Source organism: Volvox carteri (genome assembly GCF_000143455.1).
Source record: "Volvox carteri f. nagariensis unplaced genomic scaffold VOLCAscaffold_29, whole genome shotgun sequence".
NCBI classification, from domain to species: Eukaryota; Viridiplantae; Chlorophyta; class Chlorophyceae; order Chlamydomonadales; family Volvocaceae; genus Volvox; species Volvox carteri.
This window is the reverse complement of record NW_003307572.1, coordinates 48,584-48,909: the sequence shown is the minus strand read 5'-3', so window position 1 is coordinate 48,909 and position 326 is coordinate 48,584. Positions and strand designations below refer to the sequence as shown.

Below are 326 nucleotides of genomic sequence, written 5' to 3'. Positions count from 1 at the left end.
GGCCCCCCCGACCGCCTTCCGCGATGTCGTCCCTTTGTCCAGTCCAGTAGAGCAGGAGGGGGGGAGCAGGAGGGGGGGAGGAGGCAGCTCCAAACATCTTTTCTCTCCCGCAGTCTGTCGGACTTTTCCCCTCCCTCGGGCCCCCGGGCAGCTGGGGCCCCCTAGCTCCCAGTTTGGGGGAGTCCTGCTTACCCTACCTACCTACCTACCTGGCCAGGTTATCGGCTGTGGAATTGGGACGCGGGCGTGTCGGCGCACACACACACACACATGGGTATTGCGTTGGTTCATCTCTACCCCCCTCCCGCCCCCTCCCCCACCCCACC

At 65.6% G+C, this 326-nt stretch overlaps 1 protein-coding gene across 1 annotated transcript in view; it reads left to right on the top strand.

The window, feature by feature from the left end:
- VOLCADRAFT_121058 (uncharacterized protein) overlaps positions 1-326 on the top strand; it is a gene marked incomplete at its 3' end in the record, with an annotated part of 8,407 nt that overhangs the window by 2,583 nt on the left and 5,498 nt on the right. The window lies entirely within an intron of this gene.